This window comes from Lepisma saccharinum, chromosome 1 (genome assembly GCF_977018435.1).
Source record: "Lepisma saccharinum chromosome 1, izLepSacc3.1, whole genome shotgun sequence".
NCBI classification, from domain to species: domain Eukaryota; kingdom Metazoa; phylum Arthropoda; class Insecta; order Zygentoma; family Lepismatidae; genus Lepisma; species Lepisma saccharinum.
Window position 1 is genome coordinate 28,474,832 of NC_139229.1, and position 18,955 is coordinate 28,493,786.

At 37.2% G+C, this 18,955-nt stretch overlaps 2 long non-coding RNA genes across 2 annotated transcripts; both read right to left on the reverse strand.

The window, feature by feature from the left end:
* Window positions 1-2,937: 2,937 nt before the first annotated feature.
* LOC145988921 (uncharacterized) lies at window positions 2,938-7,709 on the reverse strand. Its single transcript, XR_014441803.1, has 4 exons — window positions 7,509-7,709; window positions 3,902-3,983; window positions 3,363-3,459; window positions 2,938-3,094 (listed from the first exon to the last, which is right to left on the reverse strand). It is a non-coding gene; the product is annotated as an uncharacterized LOC145988921 (long non-coding RNA).
* A 2,716-nt stretch (window positions 7,710-10,425) lies between these two features.
* On the reverse strand, window positions 10,426-18,499 carry LOC145988999 (uncharacterized). The gene is made up of 4 exons (XR_014441805.1): window positions 18,368-18,499; window positions 13,206-13,299; window positions 10,782-10,857; window positions 10,426-10,568 (listed from the first exon to the last, which is right to left on the reverse strand). It is a non-coding gene; the product is annotated as an uncharacterized LOC145988999 (long non-coding RNA).
* Window positions 18,500-18,955: the final 456 nt, after the last annotated feature.

Sequence of the window (18,955 nt, forward strand, 5' to 3'; positions counted from 1 at the left end):
CTGAAGCAACCAGCAGGTCCTCTAAAATTAAATGGTATGTTAACACTCACATCGTATCCCAATGTATTTTATGAGCTCACTCAGGAACCAAACCCAGGATAAACAGGACTTGATTGGGAAAAAATGGCTAGTCATTGTTAAAAGCTGGAACATTATGTTACTACCTTTGATGATTAGTTTTCTTTTTATGAAAAAACATTACCAGGTCTCGTAGAATAATACATGAACTCAGTTGCATGGATAACCGATTCCTTGTTATTTGAAAGGAACTGATAGCCCATCAACAGTTCAACTCAAAAGAATAAAATCAGTTGGTTTTTCCATGTTAGCGCCTAACAATAAAAATGTAATTTCCATATTTGTTGGATGCTAATAGCATATATATAATATATATATATATATATATATATATATATATATATATATATATATATATATATATATATATATATATATAATAAAGGAAGGCTAAACACAAGAACATAAATAATCCGTCTTACAGTGTGCTAGAGTGAATAATGTGTTATAAATAACTGATATAGCATAAGATGTTAAGAGTGCAAATATCAACAAGACACTATCAACATTTTGACTTACGTCCATTAATAATTCTCAAAATAATAGACAGCATAAAGATAACTCCACACACAATATTATGGAAGTAGAAAAAAATCTTATCTAAGTATTTTACTGGTACTGAGATTTCTATACTACAGGCACAGATTACTACAGGTGTGTTGACTTCCTTCTTCTTCTTCTTTTTTCTGACCCTATCAACTGTTAGTCGATTTTAGTCATCTTTCTGAGTTTTTTGCAAAATATATTTAGTTCACTATGCACTTATTTTCCACAAAAAAATTACACATATCCATAAAGAAGCCATATAGTGGGAGGAATGGGATCCTTGAGTATAGTAATTAGAGATGTAGGGAATGGAACTCCATGGCGACGCAAACCATTATATAATTTGTCCTGTTCTCTGTCGAAATTAGGACATTGTAAAAAATATGTGTGGCATCTTGATTAACTTCTCCACATGTGCAGGCTTGTTTTGTTGTAATATCTAATCGTGCTAAATGTTCATTACTGCGAACATGACCTGTACGTAGACGTATTATAAAAATATTAACTGATCTTGGAAGATTATATGAGTAGTATCAAGGTTTAGTTTGTGAATGTTCTGCAAACCGGTCATCATCATCATCATCAACAATTTTTATTGGACTTACAGCTTTACATCTGGCTGTTTACGCCCAACATAAATTTTCATAGTTGATCAAGGTTATCCAATATTCATAAAATAAGGTTGAGCCACAGATGGTGGAAACGTGTTCAGTGGCTGCTAGAGACACGCAACGCTATTATAACTATATAGAAGTTGACACAACTGCGTTTTGTGCTCTGATGACGTAATGTAGGTGTAAAATGAAGTTATCTACGAAAGCTGGCCCGAAAATCCGTGCAGCTGCGTTGTATTGCCAAGATTATCAAGAGTTTAACACCTGCACGTTGCAGCACTGTTGTATTATTGACATTTTCACACTTGCATTTTGAGTTTGAGATATTTTTTCTTAGTTCTTAAGTCCAATTTATGCACAGAAAGACTAATCGGGTTTGGACCTACAGTTTAAAGTGGGATCCGAACCACTATGCGACTCCACCGGATACGAACTCGGGACCCTACATTACAAGACAATGACGTTTTCACTGCGCCATCGGGGAGGCACTCGCATTTTGTCTCCGCATTTCATGCCAAAAACTAAGTTACGTTTCTTCTTCTACTTTTAGCTATGGATTAGAGCTGTACGTAACAGGCAGCTAAATAAAAATAAATCAATAAAAATAGTGAAAATTTGGGAAAGCTCAGTTTATACACACATGCACGCACCATGAAGCACACGTCAGGTAAAGTAGACATTGTATATGGTGAAACATGGAAACGGAATACCAAAATTTTGCAATATCAATGAGACACAGCTCTTGAAATTCAAGGTAGACACGAGTGAGAAGCGAAAATCGTTAGCACTCTCGCCTGGTTCCGAGTTCGATTTCTGGTGGGAGCCACGAAAATTTCGGCGTTGACCCAACATCGTGAGAACAATTGGGGAGCTACTTGAAAAGAAGAAATAGCGGGCTCCGGTGTCGAAAACTGCCGCGATGGGACTCGAGACGCTGACTACGCATAACTCAATGAAAAATCCGCTTTGCAGGTCCCTGGCGCATATAGTCCTTACAACGGTTATAACCTTATAGCCGTCTATGTAAGAAACATAGAATAATTAAGCAATATACAAGGTGGTGGGAATTAACTAGGCATTGAAAATTTGCTTTATTTTTTGTAATATCTAAGCAATCTCAATGAAATGCCAGCTCAGAATTCAACGTAGGCACCGGCGGCATCTACCAGCTTCCTCAAACGAACGGGGATGGAATCCACGGTCTATAGGAACTTTTTAAAAAAACATCCTGAATACGTGCCTCCAATTGTTCCACAGTGCGGGGTTTTGTCTTGTACACTTCCTCCATGCCCAGCACCACAGGAAAACAACGTCAGAGGGCGTAAGGTCTTGACTTCTGATAGGCCATTCGTGATGTCCTCGTCGTCGTCTCAGCCAATGTCTCGGAAAATTGTGGTAAGTGCAAAGTGTGGCGCCGCGCCGTCATGCATGAAAACCAGCTCACCAATGTTTTCCTAGCGAGATAAGATTGACCACACATAACCTTGAAACATTGTCAGGTAGCGTTCGCCATTGATGAGGTCATGCAGAAAATATGGACCCACGACCCAAACATCGTCATATTGTGATTCCATAATGTATATGTACAGAAAATTTCATCGAGATTGCTTAAATATTACAAACACTGCAGCAAATTTTCAATGACTAGTCACTTCTCACTCACACTGTATAACAATAAGAGCACATATATGAACCCTCCTTTTGCAGTAGCTTTTATTCACTTGCAATATTTACACCAATCATAGAAATACATTAAGCATTTTGCATGTAGAATGTAAGCAGACAATTTATTGAATTGACTTTCTTACTGCGGATCAAATATTTCTTTGCTTGCATACTAACGTCTATTCAGCGACCTGTAATTAAAGATCAAAGAAAATAATTAATTTAGCATTACCAAGTACTAAAGAATATATGCAGTTTTTATAAATGGCAAACTTCCATGAGGCTTTCTTCATCTTTAATCTTTTTTTTTTCTTTTTTTTCATAAATATTGCTCCACAAATTCCTCTGCAATGTAGCCAGGAAGTATCCATTAAATGTAAAACCTGAATATTTTGGATCACATGATAAAGGATCGCAACATCAAGGAAACATGTAATATCTATACATGTAATTCCTCACCTTTGGCGTTCCGATTTTATCCTATTCCGATCACGTGGGCTGGTTGAATTTCCATGGGATAATTTATGTCTGGGGGGCGTGTGACCACCGGTTCGGACTGAAAAGAAAATGTAACAAACATTATCATCCCCAAATAATCAAATGTATATTTTACTATTGCTTACTGTATACGTACCCCTGCCACAAGTAATTAATAAAAAGTTATACATAAAGTGCTTTTGAAAACTACTTGTCTCTTTGAGAAAATATACTAAAAATAAAACTAAGGGTAATATTATCATTAAGAATTCACTTCTGTTCTTAATGATTTACTCTACTTATTAACTACTTTTCTCACCTACACAAATAATTAAATATTTTTTCTCCCTTTAATACATCGTTATCAGAAATTACCCTACGTTAAAAATATCAAATAAAAGATTTGATTTGTTACATAAAATGAACGCCTATGTCCCTCAGATCGTATTTGCTTCTCAAAACATCCAATTTTAAAGCATATAACTAGTTATAGTTATCATAATAAAAACAACATATCATACCCCAGCAGATGTTAACTTTCGATTTCCACGGATCACGCCTACAATGCAAGTTACTGTGACAGCATCTGGTAGAGGCAGTGCACTGAAAGAGAACCAACGAGATTCACGATCACAAGCAGCATTCTTCAAAAATAGATATAAAAAGAGTCTTGTAATTTTATTATTATATTTATATGGTAAATTCTTATTACAAAATTATTAGATTTATTAACTTTTGGAGTGACCAATTATTTTAAGAACTATACATTATTAATTAGCGTCATGGTGGAATTTACAAGTTTCCCCCTGAATTGATTGAGTTTTTTTAAGTCCACTTTATGCACAGATAGGCTAATCGGGACTGGACCTACAGTTTAAAGTGGGATCCGAACCACTATGTGCCTCCACCGGATATCGAACGACGTTACCACTACGCCATCGGGGAAGTCCTACTTATAAGACACTTTCATAAGAGTATGTGTGCGTATATACAATACTTGCTTCATAAAGTTTAACCAAAGGTTTCCCCGATGGTGCAGTGGTGGCGTTGTCGCCTTGTAATCAAGGGGTCCTAGGTTCGATACACGTTGGTTCGGATCCCATTTTAAACTGTAGTTCCAGTCCCAATTAGTCTTACTGTGCATAAAGTGGACTTAAAACGCCACATCAACCAACCAAAGTTTAACCACATCCTGCAGAAATGTGTGTGTATACATATTCATTGGTTAAGAACACCTTGCTCTATCCACTTGCGACTTTACAGTTTGTGTTATCCCTATGACATAAAACAAATTTTGTAACAACGTTTCTAGCCTAGAATGAGTTAGCGTAATCAACAAAATAGATGACCTTGAGGAAACTACAATAGACCCTATGACAATACTGCTTATTAAAAAGACAATGAAAATGTGCTGAACCTAATAATCTCGTTAAATATGCGAACAGCTTTATGCTGTACAAAAGTAATTCTACCCATTTTGATATGTCACATGACCACTATTCATTTAAGAAAATGAGGTTGACTCCAAGATGGCGGCTTTCAAGATGCCAACCATCTTTGTGGTATGGCCAAGATGGGTTTTTGGCTTCACCCAGTGGCGGCTCGTGGTCTAACTTTATGGTGGTGCACTTCAGCATCGCGTCCAGAAGAAGTGTCTTATAACCCTCTCAAATACACGCTCTTTTTTTTCGTACATAATGATGTTAAATGTATTAGTAACCCAAGTTATGAACACCTTTTACTGAAAATGAGGCTATGGGAGAATTTTATTTCATAAAAAATATTAATTTTTACAAATTTGAAATACCGCGGCGAATTTTCCGTCGATTACGAAAAGAGCGATGCTATTGGATATAGATAATTCAACATTCGATAACCTGACAAAATCACTATAAACATAGAAATGCCGATCTACAATATTCAATATTATTGTCGCTTTGCAAAATATTTAGTAAACACTTTCCCCTTCGCTCAACTGATAAATGTGAACAAGAATAATTAAATTTGCATACAGGAAACAAGCAGGATCGGGCGACTACCCAGAGCGCCAAACTGGGGCATCCTCCTTGATTAGAGCCAAATCCTAAGCGTGAGTTTATTTTTTAGTCCACTTTATGCACAGAAAATCAAATAGAGACAGACGATCTACAATTTAAAGAGGGGTACGAACCACTATGTGCCTCTACCGGCTGCGTGGCAATTTGTTTTAAAAAAGTTGGATTTATTGTTGACAAGAATTACTCGAAGCTACTGCTGAATAACTTAATAAGTATATTGCAAAATCATCTAAGCTCAGAGATTATCGTTGTTTTGATGTCATTACGTAGGTATTAAATAAACATATACCTACAATAAACGTATTCTTTAACAGCATTATAGTATTTAAAAAATAAGGCTATTATTTCTCGTCATTAAAACCGTTAATATATAACATGGTTATGATTTATATTGGAGGATGTGGAACGTAGGGGGAGCCAAAAATCCATCTCGCGTGGGTGAAAATTTTATCTTGAGCCACTCCTGCAAACAAAATAGCCCATCTAACGCAACGACCACATGCAGAAAATCAGTTGCAATCTATCTAACAGTTGTTTATTTCTAACGACCGACTGACCAAACCAACAGACTTAAGCGAAATAAAGAGAAGACAAAAAATATTAAAGAAAATGACAGTACTCACTCAGTTCACACTGCCCTGCTTCGTACTTCAGAATTTGTTTTCCCTTCCGCCTTATCTGTCTTATTACTGCAGTCGCTGGTGCGATTTGTACGTACGAGTAGCTAACTTCCCTCCAAATATTCAACAACGTTAAATAATACGTATCTGCTTTCGCTATGTATAGTTTCATCATGCTCACTTTGCAATGAAAGAAGAACGAGCTTTTGATAGTGTAACAATTTTGCAACACAATTGAAAGAGCTGACTGATCCACGCCCCATCCTGCCTGAGCGGGTGGATAATTCGACTACAGTGCCAGAAGAACAGTTTATTTTGGCCAAGCAAAGGCAATGCAAGACATTGTTTAAAGCACGCATTTCGCATTCAGTTGTCCTCTCCTCCCTCCTGTCTTCTTCTTTGCCCCTGTCATGCTCGGAACAGGGTGGGCGAAGATACCATAGAAATGTTCCTTTTCCCCCAAAAAAATCCCTCGACTTACAGTGATGTGTGTGCTGCCTCTACTGCGCCACACGATCTCGAATGGAATGGGATTGCAACACTGCTGTATCGTGAACACAGCACTAGCAGTGTGAGTTTAGACCATAATACCGCGATGTAGAGGAGCAAATCCCTTCTCTTTTCTTGCGTTCTGCAAACAGCGGCAGACGAGTAAACGGCGACTTGTGTGCGAAGCGAACATATCTCAGCGGCAGGCGCTGGTAAATCGAAGCCGATGGGGCGATTGGGCTTCGGAACGTTTGATGTTTTGAAGGAGATAGTGTTCAGTGAATAAGTTTAATAAAAAATAATTACATTGCAGATTTATTTGGGTGTGCACGTGCGAATAGGCAGAAGCGGCTACTGGCTTCACTCACATCATGTTTAGGAATATTGGATTGGTGTGTGTCAGCCCGTTTGTTTTTGATAGGGGTGGTTTTACACTTTGAGTCCACGATGTAGTATTTCAATTCCCTTCTATATTAATTCCGTTGCTTATTCTTGTGTCGATGACCTAACAAAAGTAAACCACAGTATAATAAGGACCTTGATTTCACTGGTTTCAATATGCAGACACGAGTAACATCCCCACTTCATTCTACGAGAGCAACCTCAATGCAAATCCCAGTGTTTTTAAGTACCGTTCTTTCCTTTCAACACACCAGTAGATGGCAAGTTATGGCACATAAACCACGGGCCATTTACACTGTCTCTGAAGAAGTTTTAGTGTCTTTAACGTGTTGTGCATGTCTTGTGCGGGTCCCTTTATGCAACCTTCAACTTCTAACCTTTCTCAAAGGGGCTTTTTACACCTCTTTTTTTTTAAGGTCCAGGTAAGAATTTAAAAAAAGGAATTTTTCCTCATATACTTTGAAGGATGCAAAATGGCTGTATGTGTCAACGCACCCAAAATACATTTAAATTAAATTAAAATTTAATGATTTTTTAAATTCATTCACATAAACACTTACCTTTCCTCCCAATTTAATACAGTTTGTTTTCCGAATCTTGGGGTACGACTGCACAACAAACAACATGGTCAAGATCAAACGTATCAGTGTGAGTTTCATCCTCTTCTGCACACGAAACTTCTTGATCCAATAACTTTCATTTGGCGAGACTTCTAAATGTACCAGATCTCAATAACAATGGATTTGCAGTGTTTTACTCTGAACATTTTTCAATGAACGCTGCTATCGTTAAGAGCGCACTAAATTCATTGGCAATTCCGTCAACTATGAATATATCGATTGTGTACTGTGATTTTAAAAATAAGTATACTGCATGTTTTCTGCAGAAGAAATGTTGAGCAATAAATGCAACTTACAAGAGCGAACTTAACAGTCGAGATTATGGCAACGAAAATTCTTTGGTTCAGATTACTTACATGCCACTGTTTCAATGGATCAATGCGATTTTCTTGGGAGTCCATTAAAACACGATAAAAATATATGTGAATGCCTAACATAATGTCAAAGTTATGCCATTAGTTTAAATTTTATAAAATATACATTTTTTCCTCTTTGTGTCTGATTTCCATCTTGTTTTTGCCATTATGTCTTTTGAGCAAAATGTTTGTCTTTTTCATGTTAAATGTTACTATAGGAATAGAGTAAATGTCAATTCCGATTTGTGATCGAAAAGTACTTCTTATAAAATCACAAATTCGAAATTTAATTAGCGAGAAATTCACAATCAAGAATATAATTTAAGGTTTCCCTTATTATTTAAATAATCACTCTAAATTAATAATAATAACCCGTGACGTAACAGCCCCCAGTGCCTACCTCCGACTGCCGGCATCACTCCCACCAGAGATGAGCGATCATCCAACTAGTTATGGGGGGGGGACGTGTGGTCAATACGACGAACCCCCAGTCATAGTTGTAAGTTTCCTATTACCGGGTCACGCTACTCATTCGCGACCGGTCCCATACACGGCCGAAATTTCTAGAATAGTTGTTACCCTTTCCCCAGAAGCCTCGAACCCGCGCGCAGCCGGAACCTTGTGCATTATACCTCACAGCCACTTTGCGGGACATTCTACATTGGATTCATATGGAGACTTTCTACAATAGTTGTAACTTAGGGAGAACATAAAAGTCGAATAGAAAACATACCGAATGGTAGCTACACGGTGTAGCCTACACCAAATTAGTACACAATACGAATTCAAGTTAAGTTCTCATTTCAGCTTTTATTTATAACTAACAGTTGGGCCGAAAAGTTCGTAGGCTGACTCATAGATGGCGTTACTAGAATTAAATCCATGTGATTTTTACTTAGTACTAACCTTCAAAAGATACGTGTATAAATTTCACAGCTGCCGGATAATTAGTTCGTGAGATATAACATTGTGAGTGAAGCAGCTTTTGTTATTGTGAAAAAATGGATAAAAAAGAATTTCGTGTGTTAATAAAGCATTGCTTTTTGGCGAAAAAAAATACTATTGAAGCCAAGGCTTGGCTTGATAAACATTATTCGGACTCTGCACCAGGAAAATCAACCGTTGAGAAGTGGTTTGCTAAATTTAAACGAGGCGAAATGAGCATCGAAGACGATGCACGCAGTGGACGCCCCAAAGAGGCTGTTACCGACGAAAACATCAAAAAAGTCCACAAAATAATTTTAAATGATCGTAAGTGAAGTTGATCGAGATAGCTGAGATTATTACATAGCGTTGTTGGAGCGTTTAAAGGATGAAATCACGAAAAAACGGCCCCATTTGAAGAAGAAAAAAGTGCTGTTTCATCAAGACAATGCACCGTGTTACAAATCAATGAAAACGATGGCAAAATTATATGAATTAGACTACGAATTGCTTCCCCATCCACCATATTCTCCAGATCTGGCCCCCAGTGACTTTTTCCTGTTTGCAGACCTTAAAAGAATGTTCGCTGGAAAGAAATTTAGCACTGATGAAGAGGTAATCGCCGAAACTGAGGCCTATTTTGAAGCTAAAGAGAAATCGTACTATAAAAATGGCATCGAAAAATTGTATGACCGCTATAATCGTTGTATCGCCCTCAAAGGCAACTATATTGAATAATAAAATCGAATTTTGACAAAAAATATTTTTTACTATGTTAGCCTACGAACTTTTCAGCCCAACTGTTACATCGAAAAAAAAAAAGAAGCGACCAAGCTGCACTTCATCTAATCACGAGCGTATCCAGCGAGGGGCAAAGGGGACTTGTCTCCTCCCCTTCCATTAACAAAAGCTGAACATTTTATTTCTGTCCATTGCGTTTACGTGGAAAGTGAAGGTAAATATTATTCCATTTTCAAATAATTCAAAATAAAGCATTGCCCTCCCTGGGGGTGCGTGGTTTGACACACCTGGGAAAAAATCTGGGTACGCCCATACATTTAATCACAGTGTAGCAAGCATTCATATTCGGTATTACTCGAATGCCAATGTTGTTATACAACAGCAAATTCTCATATATTTATGCATTACTGTAGTATCGTGTAAAGTTATAGCAATACCTGAGTATCTGAAATTTCATACAGGGCTTGAGTGTATACTAAAAGATCTTAAACAGATCCTCCACACGTGTTGTATAAATAACCCTGTAAGTTTCTTGATTTAAGTAGTATCATAATTTTAAAGTATAAAAAAGTTCCTCACGTTCGTTGTGATATTGAAAGTCAAATTTTTCACATTTAAATGGCGTAAGTGGAATCCACAACCGCACTGAATTTTTCTTTCATTTCCCTTTATGCACATCAGTCATAAAGTGACAACATCAATTGGAAGACATAATTGTGGACAAAACATAAAACTTACCAACAAATTACATTACGGTTTATAACGTACTTTACTGATGCAAAAATCTGTATAAAGCATGTTCAATAACAATAAAAGGGCCATCAACTCTATGGTCGCTCATTTTATTGTACACGATTACAAAAATATATTAGGTTAATTAAAATAATTTGTCCATTTACAATTATGTGCAATTACTGAATTCCCTTGTGAAGCTCTGTGGTCATTCGGAAGAGGAATTTAATCTCCATTTTAGGACAAGCTGAAAAGAAAACCAATAAGATAACGTTAACTTAATGAACATTTTATAAGCTCTGGGTTATCATAGCTATAATAACAATAGTAACAACAATCACGAATAACATTGAACGTGGAAATATCACATCATATCGTTAATGGTTAAACCAAATTTTCGTTGTCACCTATTCTAAGTTGAAAAAAAAAAAAAAAAAAAAAAACCAGTTCTTGTACTAACCTTACATCCATTTCAAGTGACGCGTTCTTTGAAGGACGATTGAGTTTTACATGTGGGTTCCACAAGGAGTGAATTGCTGGGAAAAGAAATAAATGATAAATGATTATCACTGTGAAACGTAGTGAACAAATGTCAAATTCGCTATTTGTCAAAAGCATTAAAATCTAAAAATTTCAATATCATACATAGAGGTACAATAAATTGGAAAAGTGTGTTGGGCCTCCCTGATAGCGTATTTGTAACATCGTTGGCTTATAATCAAGAAGTCCCGGGTTCATTTGCCGATGGACGCAAATAGTGGTCCAGACAGTAGCACCAGTCCCGATTAGCCTATTTTTGCATAAGGTGGACTAGAGACAACTTTTGAAAAGAGTGTTGTGTAACTTGATAGAAAGCACACAATTGGTTCATGCAGTAAGATTCAGATTACAGGTTCTGATCTAGTATCATAATGGCGGACAATTGAGGGAACTACTTAAATACGAGCAATTAGTGGACTACGTAGATGGGATTCGAAGTGCTGACTACTGTAACCTAATGTAAAGCCTCCCTGATCGATTGATTTATGTGACATTGGCACGTATGTTATTTCAATTCTCAACAAACCATGGGAACCGACGCATTAAAAGTCGACCGGAACCAAACTCGCTCCATATACAATGATTTACATCGGGTACAAACTAAAGATACAATGACAAGACACTTGTCAATATTAACATGTCTGAGGTAACAACTACGAGCAGAACTAATGGTCAATATGGATAAAAGAGTAAACTTGTTTTGAGTCCGCCTTCTGCTCAGCTAAGCTAATCAGGACCGGATCTACAGTTTAGTGGAATCTGAAAAACTGTACAACGTGCCTCCACACGAAATCGAACCCGGGACGCCTCGATTACAAGGCGACAGCATTAACCACTATTCGAACATTACAAGTGCACAACTGATTGCTTGGGTCTTAAGGGCAGGAGGAACAATTTGTGTCCAGCCAGACGCGAGGGCCCTAAACTACTACTTCCCCGCGGTGAGCTGAGGAAAGAGATTTCTGTGCGTTGGACGGTCATAGGAGGAGGGAAAAAACTTAGCATTATGCTTATGGGAGTATCATTTCACATTTTTTCGATCAAAATTTGGATGGCACAGAAAAACACATGAACGGAAAGAGGACAGGTTAAAGATTTGATTGGCAGGCGGAGAAGTCGAAACTTCCATTTGATTAGCCGTAACTTCAAGTTCTTGCGTATTTTTTTTCATAAAGAATACATGGGATTCTGAAAATTTTTATTCATTATTGTATCTAGCTTAATAACTAACTTAAAAAAAAAACATTTCCACTTGCAATATTGTTCACTTTTTCATTATTACTTTTTTAGCAGCAATGCCCATTCCGAAGATATTGAAATAAATGCACACTGGTGCCGGCTGGACCTTTCGCCGTCGGCAGACCAGCCGTTTTCGAAATTTCCTCTTTTCCAAAAACCGTCATGATTTGAAAATTCTGAAGAAACTACACATGCTTAAAATTCCTTGTACTAGGGCATTCACATTAATCTTCGTGAAGTTTGCTTTCGTTGTTGTCTGCATATGCACATAGCCACGAAACTATTGGGAATATCTAGACAACAACGGAAACAAACTATACGAAGATTCACGTGAATCATCTTGAAGAAATTCTAAGCAGATGTATTTTTTTTTGTTTTTTTTTTACACACACACACACACATGCATTACTGAATGTACATAATGGCAATTAGGAAAACCTCTAAGCGTACAGGGTTGAAGAAACATCCTTATTGACTTTCTGCAGTCGGATTACTAGAAAATAAAAAAATGTGAAGGACCGTGAGAAAGAATACCAGGAAGGTAAAACAGTGACAAGGAATAAAAAAGCATTTCTTACAGTAGAAATGGTTTACACATCACAATGCATTAGAAAGGACAAATTAATTTAAAAAACAGATATTTAAAAAAAAATCATTTACAGTGTAGCATTCTATGAGGCATTTCATGTCTTTCTGTCTAATAAATAAATCACAATAAAGATTTGAAATATTAGCCCCAAACGATGGTAATTAAACTATAAAATTTTCCATATTTGTTTTAAAGTGTGGATAAATTTATTGTTCAATAATGTGTCAAAACGTTGCGGAACATATTGAACAAAGATATTTAGCCAGATAATTGCAAGATTATGGTAACAGCATGCTTCAAATCACACTATGCCTTACCAATTAAGTTGATATTATAAAGTGCAAATATGTTAATTGTTTACGAGTGTCATATACTTGCAATACTTGATTACGATCTACTGTGTAACTTGCTTTTGTTTTTTTGTTCATAACTTATAAAGTCTAATTTATATAATTCACATTATAATTGACAACGATACCTTTTGATTTTGCAAATTAATATTGAAAATATGCTTACGAAGACATTTCCAAGTCCACGATGAACTTCCGCTTTGTGAAAGCGACAATGAGCAAATATCGTCCAATAGGCAGCAATTTTTCGTAGTCTTACACTGTAAAAGTGAAAAAAAAAAGAAGAAAAGATTACGGTAACTGATATATGTTTTACGTACATGTGTTGTTTGGATGAACATCTTAATAGGCAGGAAAGTGTGCTATTTGTAATTCAGAAGTTGGATTCAATGTCTTTAGGATTCTCTTATTTACAATGAAAATACTTAATGAACCTAGTGAAACGTCAGTAGATTTTATGAAAAATATCTAAATGGACGGAGAATTTGAAGGTTATCGGACACCTGTTTTTGTTTTGCCTGCATTCGTGTTTTATTTCTATTGCATCTAATTTATCTGGTTCGGGGCGTGTATAATAAATATATGCAATAAATAAGAATTATTGCGGTCAACCAGGTCTTTTTTTTTATTTTAGAAAATTCATTTTTTTCTTTACCAGTTTTTGTCATCAGATAATTGTTTATAATTTCGGTAGATGGCATCCTAGGCGATTGCTCATTTCGCTCGGCTCTACCGCTGTCCATTATCGATATTAACGTAAATTTTTGTGGTAACAAGTCTTTTCAAAACAAAATTTTCCCTTCAACAGTTGATCTTTATTGCATTTGCTGGTGTTGTTGAATTGCCATTACGTTTGGAATACATTCTTTCCGAAACATAAAAATTACAAGGAATAACCGCATAAGGTCACTTAGTCACATAAGGTAAACCGGGGTATTAAGGACCACCAAATTGCTATTTCATTGAAGAAATTCATCAGGACCTGTCCAAGAAAACACAAACAAGATACATTCTTGAATGTATATTCTCTAGTTTACATTAATGACAACACAAACGAGTAGGAATAGAATGCAAAGGCAAAACAACAATGAATTGAAAGGTAGGTTGTATGGTGGGGCAATTAGGACCAGATAATGAGGTATCAAGGACCGGTCCACTTTTGAATAGTACGTCCTTCTTTTCGAAACACAATAATCTTGAACTACGTCACACAAGTCTTGTTTGTTCATTCCAAAACTCCACTGAGCAAATAGAATGAAGCACTCCTCTAATTGTGATTCTTCTGCAGCTGTTAATGTAGTAGACGTTTCCAGGATGCGCTTTTAACTTCATACAGCCGCTCAGCAGTTCTTTATGGCGTTTTCGGGCGTCTGCCTTTTGGATGGTTCCGTTTCCCGGTCTTAACTACGCAGCTTGCACGTTATTTGTGTGCAGAGTACTATTTACACACACAAAAGAGGATCACAGACCGTGCACACGGCTGGTGCGCCTGCTGCTTCGCATTTCTTTGAGCTTTTTACGAAATTCTAGCACACGGTCCTTAATGCCCCGTGGTCCTTAATATCCCGGTTTACCTTACATTTGTTACTAGTGAATAATGGCGTATTTAAGTAGGGGCTATAGGGCTTGGGCCCCCTTAAATGTCCTCAAACCAAACAAAAATACATTATAATAAGTTGACTTTAAATGAATGGCTTATTGCAGAAAGGGACCTGAGTCACTTTTGCACAATTCTGAGAAAAACAAGAAAAATTGCATAAAATTGATAGTGTAAGAAAGAAATGTGCCGTTGTTGGCTCAAATATTCAGCATAAAGAAAAGTTAATTTTGCAACCCTCAATGCACCCCCCTGCAGTATGCTGCTAGAGACAGTGGAGATGAAAAGGTGGTGACTCCGGTACCTTTCTGCAATAAAAGTGGAAACTTTGAGAAATAAGAAGAGAAATATCCTACAAACGCCCGTTTGTCATTGCCACATAAGCTAGGTTAGGTTAGGTTATGTTATATATGCCACAGAAAATTATAGATTCATCAATGAATGACAGTGTACTGCACTTTCTAGACTTTATTGTCGTGTTTGAAGTACAATAATGTACGAGGTAATACATGCATGTGATACTCTACATCTGAGTCTGTTTCATTGCCGTGTGTAGTGGGCCACTGAAGAATATCTTCATAAAATCCTTTGACGTCGTCTGGTACATACGACAAGGCAGTAAGCTTGATCGGCATACGTGCAACTGGGAACGTACGTGGCGTAGGAATTACAATTCTTGCACCTTTGGACAGATAGAAGGTGTGAGACGTCAAACCTTTGATGAGTACGGAAACCTTGACAGAACCCTTATCTTCAACACAGTATTCAAAGTAATGATTCTTGCAAATATGAAAATACTGCCTATTCTTGTAGGAACACATGGTAGTTTTCACAGATGCCACATTTTTTTGTAGACATGAGGCCACCACGTTGCGAAATCAATAATGTTACTGGTGTCAATAAGTTTGACAGTATTTTTACCGCTCGAGCTGTATTACAGATTAGCGTACACAGTTCGTACAACGTATAAATGCGGCTAAGTTTATTGCAGAAAAGGACCCGAGTCAGTGACTCAGGTACCTTTCTGCATTAAAGTACACTTTTCACTGTGCATTTTCTTGGCTATAGCCTCGTGTGACTGACGTCCTTTCTGCACTAAAAGATGTGTCTGTAACTAGGAAAATAAAAAATACCATTAACTCCGATACCTCAAAAATGTGACTCAGGTCCCTTTCTGCAATAAGCCATTCAAATGTATTATTTTGTACTGATTTTTATAGTGAATGGTCTAAGGTATAGCCTGACAAGTTAATTCTACGTACTGGTCTGGCCTTGAGACCACGAGTGGTGCCAGATCAGCAAAATTAAGCTAAAACAAATATGACAATCTATTTTTACTGTGTAGATTGCCGGCTCATATCAGTTTATCAGTGGTTCATTTGATTTAATCCGGTCTTTGAAAATGTGTGCGGTGCGCGGATCGTAAACTGTAGTATTACGCACGCGCGTTAACGTTTATAACGAAGAGAAACTACTGGGCGAATGACTTCATTTTCTGAATGCGACATCGAGCAGTGGCCTGTTTTTCTTTTAAAGCCGAGTGGGGTGGGGTTATCGTACAACAATCACTACGGGAAGGCAATCTGATAACACGCCTGCCTGTGTTCTTTTTTAAAGCACTGAAATGTTCTTGCTCTTTACTCTTGGCTGCATATTTTTGAAATGCAAAAATCAAATCATGCCGGGTCCAACGAAATCCACAATCTGCTCTGGAAAGCCCCTTAGAAGACAGGCCAGAGAAATTGTTTACAATGTTGCAACATATTTGCGAAATCAGAAGGAGTTACATAAACTTAAGTATAATGTTGTCGAGTCCACAAGCACCGCCACGGGAGTATCTAGATGGATGGTTTCTCAAGTTTTAAAAGAATTGGATTGGATTGATTTGTTGTTTTAAGTCCACTTTATGCACAGTAAGGCTAATCGGGACTGGACCTACAGTTTCAAGTGGGATCCGAACCACTATGTGCTTCCATCGGGAATCGAACCCGGGATCCCTTGATTACAAGGCGACGACGCTACCACTGCACCATCGGGGAGTTCAAGTTTTAAAAGAAGGAAAAGAGTCGTTGGCGAAAGGTGAGCTGAAGTTCTGTACTCAGACAGGTAGAAAACAGCCCAGAAAAAGGTTATACAAATTTCGTTGAAAATCCTCAGACCATTCCGCTCCCTCCAGGTTGCAACACTGAGAACCAACGTCGCTGCGGAAAATGGAGTGGGGAAATGTGGTGTGAGCTGCGCAACAGCTATTTGCAGCGTCTTGTTTTTAAACTTGTCAAGTTATAGTCAGGTGTGTATTGCAATTATTAGGAACTACATGAAAAATAGTGAAACTTAAATCCTAATTCTGAAAACCATGCATCGTGTATTACTGCTTCATATTTGCCATTACCTTTTTCCTGCCAAAAGAGGAATATAAATTATAGTAATATTAGGGCATGTTTTAATGATTCGATAATAATAGCAGTTTCTTCTTGGCCGTACAACTGCAATGCAATCACTTGAGTATACGTACTAAAAAAAGTTTCCTCCAAAATGAAATCGTACAAACGTCACTGATTGCAGCGCAATATTTTAAAACCAAAATTTGGCTCATCCCATTCTTTTTTGAAGGTGGATATCGAGGACGTCTTTAAAGGGGGGTCCAGGTGGGTACGATAAATTTCCTAGGTACTAAAAATATTTTTAAAATATATATAAAAAATGTGTGTTTGTTGTGTAACTTGAAGTTTTTTATTTTCCAGAACTTACATGAATCTAAAATGCGATAGCAATTCATTCATTTTTTTTATTGAGAGCGTTTACGAAAATTAATTGATGATAATATTAATATGCATAAAAATAAAGATTTCATTTTCATCAATTGGAAATAAATTTTTGTCATCGTAAAAATCTTGCATTTTTCTATTTATTTTCTTTGCAAAACAGCTTTTTTTAATAAAATAAATTTAGAGGTCTCATCAACAAATATGATAGATAATGAATGTATGTGGTTTTATTTTTCCTGATGGTAAGAGACCTGTAGGAAGGCCAAGACGAAGATGGAGGGACAACGTTGAGATGGACCCAAGGGAAATCGGTAGGGATGGAAAAGAGTATATAGAACTTGCTCAAGATAGGGAAAGATGGAAGGCCTGTGTTGCTGCAGCCATGAACCTTCGGGTTTAAGAAGGCTAGGGAGTTAGTTAGTTAGTTGTTTTATTTTTGCATATTTTACACCATCTTTTAACATTTGCATGAAATAATGTTGTTATACATATTAGGCCTATTCTTAGTAATTAAACTATTATTCCAGTTATTATTATAGGTCTACTATTATATATAATAATATTATTATAGTCCTAATACCCCTCCCGAAACATATTCCTAGATAGGTGGGTTTATCTTTCATTACCCCACGCCCTCCGCCTTAGGCACGAAAATCGATTAGGTGTAATAAAGGGGTCCTGGGTTCAATACACGGTTGAGCGCGTAGTGGTTCGGATCTCATTTTAAACTGAAGGTCACGTTCCGATTAGCCTATCCGTGCATGAAGTGGACATCAAACAAAAACCTCTAATTGTCAAACCTCGGAATTGTCACTCACTAGTAACATTAATCGAAACTAAACCATAACTTCGCTGGCTACAAAGGACAATCACGTACTAAAACCAATAGTGTACTTCAATAGTGCACATTGGAAGGCAAGGCATAAAATGGCGGAAACAGACATCAAAACAAACCATACTCACTTCTTCGTATGTTTTAGTGCAGCACAGAACACATAAAGCCACGCCAAGTAGGAGTAGAAGTGTAGTGAAGCAGGTCCACTTAAGCGTCATGTTGAAACGTATCGGCTTGAGCGTTAAATTTATTTCAGCACGTGTAGCGAAACATAAAGATTAGCGTAGAATGTTTTCGTTCCACTTCAATGGAATGTTTACAGTGTTGGCGCGTGAATATAGGATACCGATTGTTCTATCGATGTAATCATTGTTCATGCTTACACAAACAGCAAGGAAATAAAAACGAATGACTTTTTCTTGGCGATACGTAAAATGTTAGGAACTCGTTACACCCAATTTCAATTACTAAAGAGAGAAAATTAGAAACAAAACAACCAGTGGCGGCGATTAGGGGACGAGGGGGGCAACTGCGCCCTACTTTTTACCACTTTTGCCCATGCACTATGCTAAATCTTATCTAGAAAGGGAAATAAACTATCCTTGCCCCCCCCCCCCCCAGTTTTTGGCAGCTTGCCCCCCGGTTTTGGAACCCAATCGCCGCCACTCAAAACAACATTACAATTATACCTAGGACTGAATCGATACCCAAGCTTG